This window comes from Megalopta genalis, unplaced genomic scaffold, assembly GCF_051020955.1.
Source record: "Megalopta genalis isolate 19385.01 unplaced genomic scaffold, iyMegGena1_principal scaffold0237, whole genome shotgun sequence".
Classification (NCBI taxonomy): Eukaryota; Metazoa; Arthropoda; class Insecta; order Hymenoptera; family Halictidae; genus Megalopta; species Megalopta genalis.
Genome location: NW_027476306.1, coordinates 93078 through 102993, shown reverse-complemented (window position 1 = coordinate 102993; position 9916 = coordinate 93078). Strand labels below are relative to the sequence as shown.

Here is a 9916-nt window from a genome sequence, read left to right as displayed (position 1 = left end):
TAATAAAACTTATTTACAATAAAAATTCAATTAAAACTTTATCTCCTATAATAAAATTTTAAAAAATTTTATTTACTAGTACATTTAATTAAAACAACAATTATTAATATAAAATAACCTTTAATTAAATTTATCAATATTAACATTAAACAATAATCTATAATAAAATTTATTTACAATAAAAATTCAATTAAACCTTTATCTACTATAATAAAATTTTTTAAAATTTTATTTACTGGTATATCTAATTAAAACAACAAAATTATTACTATAAAATAACCTTTAATTAAATTTATAGATATTAACATTAAACAATAATTCATAATAAAATTTATTTACAATAAAAATTCAATTAAAACTTTATCTACTATAATAAAATTTTAAAAAAATTTATTTACTAGTACATTTAATTAAAACAACAATTATTACTATAAAATAACCTTTAATTAAATTTATCAATATTAATATTAAACAATAATCTATAATAAAATTTATTTACAATAAAAATTCAATTAAAACTTTACTTCCTATAATAAAATTTTAAAAAAATTTATTTACTAGTACATTTAATTAAAACAACAATTATTACTATAAAATAACCTTTAATTAAATTTATCAATATTAATATTAAACAATAATCTATAATAAAATTTATTTACAATAAAAATTTAATTAAAACTTTATCTCCTATAATAAAATTTTAAAAAATTTTATTTACTGGTATATCTAATTAAAACAACAAAATTATTACTATAAAATAACCTTTAATTAAATTTATCAATATTAATATTAAACAATAATCTATAATAAAACTTATTTACAATAAAAATTCAATTAAAACTTTATCTCCTATAATAAAATTTTAAAAAATTTTATTTACTAGTACATTTAATTAAAACAATTATTACTATAAAATAACCTTTAATTAAATTTATCAATATTAAAATTAAACAATAATCTATAATAAAATTTATTTACAATAAAAATTCAATTAAAACTTTATCTACTATAATAAAATTTTAAAAAATTTTATTTACTAATATATTTAATTAAAACAACAAAATTATTAATATAAAATAACCTTTAATTAAATTTATCAATATTAATATTAAACAATAATTAATAATAAAATTTATTTACAATAAAAATTTAATTAAAACTTTATCTACTATAATAAAATTTTTTAAAATTTTATTTACTGGTATATCTAATTAAAACAACAAAATTATTACTATAAAATAACCTTTAATTAAATTTATAGATATTAATATTAAACAATAATTCATAATAAAATTTATTTACAATAAAAATTCAATTAAAACTTTACTTCCTATAATAAAATTTTAAAAAATTTTTATTTATTAGTACATTTAATTAAAACAACAAAATTATTACTATAAAATAACCTTTAACTAAATTTATTAATATTAACATTAAATCATAATCTATAATAAATTTTATTTTCAATAAAAATTCAATTAAAACTTTATCTCATATAAAATTTTAAAAAAATTTATTTACTAGTACATTTAATTAAAACAACAATTATTACTATAAAATAACCTTTAATTAAATTTATAAATATTAATATTAAACAATAATCTATAATAAAATTTATTTACAATAAAAATTCAATTAAAACTTTATCTCCTATAATAAAATTTTAAAAAATTTTATTTACTAGTATATCTAATTAAAACAACAAAATTATTACTATAAAATAACCTTTAATTAAATTTATCAATATTAACATTAAACAATAATCTATAATAAAACTTATTTACAATAAAAATTCAATTAAAACTTTATCTACTATAATAAAATTTTTTAAAATTTTATTTACTGGTATATCTAATTAAAACAACAAAATTATTACTATAAAATAACCTTTAATTAAATTTATAGATATTAACATTAAACAATAATTCATAATAAAATTTATTTACAATAAAAATTCAATTAAAACTTTATCTACTATAATAAAATTTTAAAAAAATTTATTTACTAGTACATTTAATTAAAACAACAATTATTACTATAAAATAACCTTTAATTAAATTTATCAATATTAATATTAAACAATAATCTATAATAAAATTTATTTACAATAAAAATTCAATTAAAACTTTACTTCCTATAATAAAATTTTAAAAAAATTTATTTACTAGTACATTTAATTAAAACAACAATTATTACTATAAAATAACCTTTAATTAAATTTATCAATATTAATATTAAACAATAATCTATAATAAAATTTATTTACAATAAAAATTTAATTAAAACTTTATCTCCTATAATAAAATTTTAAAAAATTTTATTTACTGGTATATCTAATTAAAACAACAAAATTATTACTATAAAATAACCTTTAATTAAATTTATCAATATTAATATTAAACAATAATCTATAATAAAACTTATTTACAATAAAAATTCAATTAAAACTTTATCTCCTATAATAAAATTTTAAAAAATTTTATTTACTAGTACATTTAATTAAAACAATTATTACTATAAAATAACCTTTAATTAAATTTATCAATATTAAAATTAAACAATAATCTATAATAAAATTTATTTACAATAAAAATTCAATTAAAACTTTATCTACTATAATAAAATTTTAAAAAATTTTATTTACTAATATATTTAATTAAAACAACAAAATTATTAATATAAAATAACCTTTAATTAAATTTATCAATATTAATATTAAACAATAATTAATAATAAAATTTATTTACAATAAAAATTTAATTAAAACTTTATCTACTATAATAAAATTTTTTAAAATTTTATTTACTGGTATATCTAATTAAAACAACAAAATTATTACTATAAAATAACCTTTAATTAAATTTATAGATATTAATATTAAACAATAATTCATAATAAAATTTATTTACAATAAAAATTCAATTAAAACTTTACTTCCTATAATAAAATTTTAAAAAATTTTTATTTATTAGTACATTTAATTAAAACAACAAAATTATTACTATAAAATAACCTTTAACTAAATTTATTAATATTAACATTAAATCATAATCTATAATAAATTTTATTTTCAATAAAAATTCAATTAAAACTTTATCTCATATAAAATTTTAAAAAAATTTATTTACTAGTACATTTAATTAAAACAACAATTATTACTATAAAATAACCTTTAATTAAATTTATAAATATTAATATTAAACAATAATCTATAATAAAATTTATTTACAATAAAAATTCAATTAAAACTTTATCTCCTATAATAAAATTTTAAAAAATTTTATTTACTAGTATATCTAATTAAAACAACAAAATTATTACTATAAAATAACCTTTAATTAAATTTATCAATATTAACATTAAACAATAATCTATAATAAAACTTATTTACAATAAAAATTCAATTAAAACTTTATCTACTATAATAAAATTTTTTAAAATTTTATTTACTAATACATTTAATTAAAACAACAAAATTATTAATATAAAATAACCTTTAATTAAATTTATCAATATTAATATTAAACAATAATTCATAATAAAATTTATTTAAAATAAAAATTCAATTAAAACTTTATCTCCTATAATAAAATTTTAAAAAAATTTATTTACTAGTACATTTAATTAAAACAATTATTAATATAAAATAACCTTTAATTAAATTTATCAATATTAATATTAAACAATAATTTATAATAAAATTTATTTACAATAAAAATTTAATTAAAACTTTATCTCCTATAATAAAATTTTAAAAAATTTTATTTACTGATATATCTAATTAAAACAACAAAATTATTACTATAAAATAACCTTTAATTAAATTTATCAATATTAACATTAAACAATAATCTATAATAAAATTTATTTACAATAAAAATTCAATTAAAACTTTATCTACTATAATAAAATTTTAAAAAATTTTATTTACTAGTACATTTAATTAAAACAACAAAATTATTACTATAAAATAACCTTTAATTAAATTTATCAATATTAACATTAAACAATAATTCATAATAAAATTTATTTACAATAAAAATTCAATTAAAACTTTATCTCTTATAATAAAATTAAAAAAAAATTACTAGTACATTTAATTAAAACAACAATTATTACTATAAAATAACCTTTAATTAAATTTATCAATATTAATATTAAACAATAATCTATAATAAAATTTATTTACAATAAAAATTTAATTAAAACTTTATCTCCTATAATAAAATTTTAAAAAATTTTATTTACTAGTATATCTAATTAAAACAACAAAATTATTACTATAAAATAACCTTTAATTAAATTTATCAATATTAATATTAAACAATAATCTATAATAAAACTTATTTACAATAAAAATTCAATTAAAACTTTATCTCCTATAATAAAATTTTAAAAAATTTTATTTACTAGTACATTTAATTAAAACAACAATTATTAATATAAAATAACCTTTAATTAAATTTATCAATATTAACATTAAACAATAATCTATAATAAAATTTATTTACAATAAAAATTCAATTAAACCTTTATCTACTATAATAAAATTTTTTAAAATTTTATTTACTGGTATATCTAATTAAAACAACAAAATTATTACTATAAAATAACCTTTAATTAAATTTATAGATATTAACATTAAACAATAATTCATAATAAAATTTATTTACAATAAAAATTCAATTAAAACTTTATCTACTATAATAAAATTTTAAAAAAATTTATTTACTAGTACATTTAATTAAAACAACAATTATTACTATAAAATAACCTTTAATTAAATTTATCAATATTAATATTAAACAATAATCTATAATAAAATTTATTTACAATAAAAATTCAATTAAAACTTTACTTCCTATAATAAAATTTTAAAAAAATTTATTTACTAGTACATTTAATTAAAACAACAATTATTACTATAAAATAACCTTTAATTAAATTTATCAATATTAATATTAAACAATAATCTATAATAAAATTTATTTACAATAAAAATTTAATTAAAACTTTATCTCCTATAATAAAATTTTAAAAAATTTTATTTACTGGTATATCTAATTAAAACAACAAAATTATTACTATAAAATAACCTTTAATTAAATTTATCAATATTAATATTAAACAATAATCTATAATAAAACTTATTTACAATAAAAATTCAATTAAAACTTTATCTCCTATAATAAAATTTTAAAAAATTTTATTTACTAGTACATTTAATTAAAACAATTATTACTATAAAATAACCTTTAATTAAATTTATCAATATTAAAATTAAACAATAATCTATAATAAAATTTATTTACAATAAAAATTCAATTAAAACTTTATCTACTATAATAAAATTTTTTAAAATTTTATTTACTAATATATTTAATTAAAACAACAAAATTATTAATATAAAATAACCTTTAATTAAATTTATCAATATTAATATTAAACAATAATTCATAATAAAATTTATTTACAATAAAAATTTAATTAAAACTTTATCTACTATAATAAAATTTTTTAAAATTTTATTTACTGATATATCGAATTAAAACAACAAAATTATTACTATAAAATAACCTTTAATTAAATTTATAGATATTAATATTAAACAATAATTCATAATAAAATTTATTTACAATAAAAATTCAATTAAAACTTTACTTCCTATAATAAAATTTTAAAAAATTTTTATTTATTAGTACATTTAATTAAAACAACAAAATTATTACTATAAAATAACCTTTAACTAAATTTATTAATATTAACATTAAATCATAATCTATAATAAATTTTATTTTCAATAAAAATTCAATTAAAACTTTATCTCATATAAAATTTTAAAAAAATTTATTTACTAGTACATTTAATTAAAACAACAATTATTACTATAAAATAACCTTTAATTAAATTTATCAATATTAATATTAAACAATAATCTATAATAAAATTTATTTACAATAAAAATTTAATTAAAACTTTATCTCCTATAATAAAATTTTAAAAAATTTTATTTACTAGTACATTTAATTAAAACAATTATTACTATAAAATAACCTTTAATTAAATTTATCAATATTAATATTAAACAATAATCTATAATAAAACTTATTTACAATAAAAATTCAATTAAAACTTTATCTCCTATAATAAAATTTTAAAAAAATTTTATTTACTAGTACATTTAATTAAAACAATAAAATTATTACTATAAAATAACCTTTAATTAAATTTATCAATATTAACATTAAACAATAATCTATAATAAAATTTATTTACAATAAAAATTTAATTAAAACTTTATCTACTATAATAAAATTTTTTAAAATTTTATTTACTGATATATCTAATTAAAACAACAAAATTATTACTATAAAATAACCTTTAATTAAATTTATAGATATTAATATTAAACAATAATTCATAATAAAATTTATTTACAATAAAAATTCAATTAAAACTTTACTTCCTATAATAAAATTTTAAAAAATTTTTATTTATTAGTACATTTAATTAAAACAACAAAATTATTACTATAAAATAACCTTTAACTAAATTTATTAATATTAACATTAAATCATAATCTATAATAAATTTTATTTACAATAAAAATTCAATTAAAACTTTATCTCCTATAATAAAATTTTAAAAAAATTTTATTTACTAGTACATTTAATTAAAACAACAAAATTATTACTATAAAATAACCTTTAATTAAATTTATCAATATCAATACTAAACAATAATCTATAATAAAATTTATTTTCAATAAAAATTCAATTAAAACTTTATCTCCTATAATAAAATTTTAAAAAATTTTATTTACTAATATATCTAATTAAAACAACAAAATTATTATTATAAAATAACCTTTAATTAAATTTATCAATATTAACATTAAATAATAATCTATAATAAAATTTATTTACAATAAAAATTCAATTAAAACTTTATTTAATATAAAATTTTTTTAAAAATTTTATTTACTAGTATATTTAATTAAAACAACAAAATTATTACTATAAAATAACCTTTAATTAAATTTATAGATATTAACATTAAACAATAATTCATAATAAAATTTATTTACAATAAAAATTCAATTAAAACTTTACTTCCTATAATAAAATTTTAAAAAATTTTTATTTATTAGTACATTTAATTAAAACAACAAGATTATTACTATAAAATAACCTTTAATTAAATTTATCAATATTAACATTAAACAATAATCTATAATAAAATTTATTTTCAATAAAAATTTAATTAAAACTTTATTTCCTACAATAAAATTTTAAAAAAATTTTATTTACTAATACATTTAATTAAAACAATAAAATTATTACTATAAAATAACCTTTAATTAAATTTATCAATATTAATATTAAACAATAATCTATAATAAATTTTATTTACAATAAAAATTCAATTAAAACTTTATCTCATATAATAAAATTTTAAAAAAATTTATTTACTAGTACATTTAATTAAAACAACAAAATTATTACTATAAAATAACCTTTAATTAAATTTATCAATATTAATATTAAACAATAATCTATAATAAAATTTATTTACAATAAAAATTTAATTAAAACTTTATCTCCTATAATAAAATTTTAAAAAATTTTATTTACTAGTACATTTAATTAAAACAATTATTACTATAAAATAACCTTTAATTAAATTTATCAATATTAATATTAAACAATAATTTATAACAAAATTTATTTTCAATAAAAATTCAATTAAAACTTTATCTCCTATAATAAAATTTTAAATAATTTTATTTACTAGTACATTTAATTAAAACAACAAAATTATTATTATAAAATAACCTTTAATTAAATTTATCAATATTAACATTAAACAATAATCTATAATAAAATTTATTTACAATAAAAATTTAATTAAAACTTTATCTACTATAATAAAATTTTTTAAAATTTTATTTACTAGTACATTTAATTAAAACAACAAAATTATTAATATAAAATAACCTTTAATTAAATTTATCAATATTAACATTAAACAATAATCTATAATAAAATTTATTTTCAATAAAAATTCAATTAAAACTTTATCTCCTATAATAAAATTTTAAAAAATTTTATTTACTAATATATCTAATTAAAACAACAAAATTATTATTATAAAATAACCTTTAATTAAATTTATTAATATTAACATTAAATAATAATCTATAATAAAATTTATTTACAATAAAAATTCAATTAAAACTTTATTTAATATAAAAATTTTTTAAAAATTTTATTTACTAGTATATTTAATTAAAACAACAAAATTATTACTATAAAATAACCTTTAATTAAATTTATAAATATTAACATTAAACAATAATTCATAATAAAATTTATTTACAATAAAAATTCAATTAAAACTTTACTTCCTATAATAAAATTTTAAAAAATTTTTATTTATTAGTACATTTAATTAAAACAACAAAATTATTACTATAAAATAACCTTTAATTAAATTTATCGATATTAACATTAAACAATAATCTATAATAAAATTTATTTTCAATAAAAATTTAATTAAAACTTTATTTCCTATAATAAAATTTTAAAAAAATTTTATTTACTAGTACATTTAATTAAAACAATAAAATTATTACTATAAAATAACCTTTAATTAAATTTATAAATATTAACATTAAACAATAATTCATAATAAAATTTATTTACAATAAAAATTCAATTAAAACTTTACTTCCTATAATAAAATTTTAAAAAATTTTTATTTATTAGTACATTTAATTAAAACAACAAAATTATTACTATAAAATAACCTTTAATTAAATTTATCAATATTAACATTAAACAATAATCTATAATAAAATTTATTTTCAATAAAAATTTAATTAAAACTTTATTTCCTATAATAAAATTTTAAAAAAAATTTTATTTACTAGTACATTTAATTAAAACAATAAAATTATTACTATAAAATAACCTTTAATTAAATTTATCAATATTAATATTAAACAATAATCTATAATAAAACTTATTTTCAATAAAAATTCAATTAAAACTTTATCTCCTATAATAAAATTTTAAAAAAATTTTATTTACTAGTACATTTAATTAAAACAATAAAATTATTACTATAAAATAACCTTTAATTAAATTTATAAATATTAACATTAAACAATAATCTATAATAAAATTTATTTACAATAAAAATTCAATTAAAACTTTACTTCTTATAATAAAATTTTAAAAAAATTTTATTTACTAGTATATTTAATTAAAACAATAAAATTATTTATATGAAATAACCTTTAATTAAATTTATTTATATTAACATTAAACAATAATCTATAATAAAATTTATTTACAATAAAAATTCAATTAAAACTTTACTTCCTATAATAAAATTTTAAAAAAATTTTATTTACTAGTATATTTAATTAAAACAATAAAATTATTACTATAAAATAACCTTTAATTAAATTTATAAATATTAACATTAAACAATAATCTATAATAAAATTTATTTACAATAAAAATTCAATTAAAACTTTACTTCTTATAATAAAATTTTAAAAAAATTTTATTTACTAGTATATTTAATTAAAACAATAAAATTATTTATATGAAATAACCTTTAATTAAATTTATTTATATTATCATTAAACAATAATCTATAATAAAATTTATTTTCAATAAAAATTCAATTAAAACTTTATCTCCTATAATAAAATTTTAAAAAAATTTTATTTACTAGTACATTTAATTAAAACAATAAAATTATTACTATAAAATAACCTTTAATTAAATTTATAAATATTAACATTAAACAATAATCTATAATAAAATTTATTTACAATAAAAATTCAATTAAAACTTTATTTAATATAAAAATTTTTTAAAAATTTTATTTACTAGTATATTTA

General features: G+C 9.9%; 1 long non-coding RNA gene across 1 annotated transcript; it reads right to left on the bottom strand.

The window, feature by feature from the left end:
• Positions 1–6540: 6540 nt before the first annotated feature.
• LOC143262905 (uncharacterized) lies at positions 6541–9066 on the bottom strand. Its single transcript, XR_013036540.1, has 2 exons — positions 8974–9066; positions 6541–6705 (listed from the first exon to the last, which is right to left on the bottom strand). It is a non-coding gene; the product is annotated as an uncharacterized LOC143262905 (long non-coding RNA).
• Positions 9067–9916: the final 850 nt, after the last annotated feature.